Source organism: Antrostomus carolinensis, unplaced genomic scaffold (assembly GCF_000700745.2).
Source record: "Antrostomus carolinensis isolate BGI_N321 unplaced genomic scaffold, ASM70074v2 scaffold7848, whole genome shotgun sequence".
Taxonomy (NCBI): domain Eukaryota; kingdom Metazoa; phylum Chordata; class Aves; order Caprimulgiformes; family Caprimulgidae; genus Antrostomus; species Antrostomus carolinensis.
The window spans coordinates 18,846-19,249 of record NW_010333643.1 but is presented as its reverse complement, the minus strand read 5'-3'; positions in this window follow the sequence as shown (position 1 = coordinate 19,249).

Below are 404 nucleotides of genomic sequence, written 5' to 3'. Positions count from 1 at the left end.
GAAAGATTTGGTGAAAAATACAACATGAGCAAGAGGGTAGTTGGCTAATTTTCAAAAAGTGAGAGTTGAGTCTCAAAATACACTCATTGAGGAATGAGGCAGCCAGTTGATACTAGTATCCATTTTGTACAGAAGATATACATTAAATAATGAAACCTAAACCACCTCTTTACTCGCTAGATACAGGTTACTGTGAGTGTGCTAGAGAGCAGGACCACAGATAACATCCAGGTAGGCATTAGTTCACTTTCTTACTGCCGTTATGACACCTGGTGATAAGAGGGTGCTGCTGGCAGTGAGAGCAAACGTCTCATCTAAGCTGGCAGGATTTTTTTCTCAATCTCTCAATTGATTTACAATCCCCACAGCAATATGGGTATGTAGAAAGTTGCAGTGCATTCCTG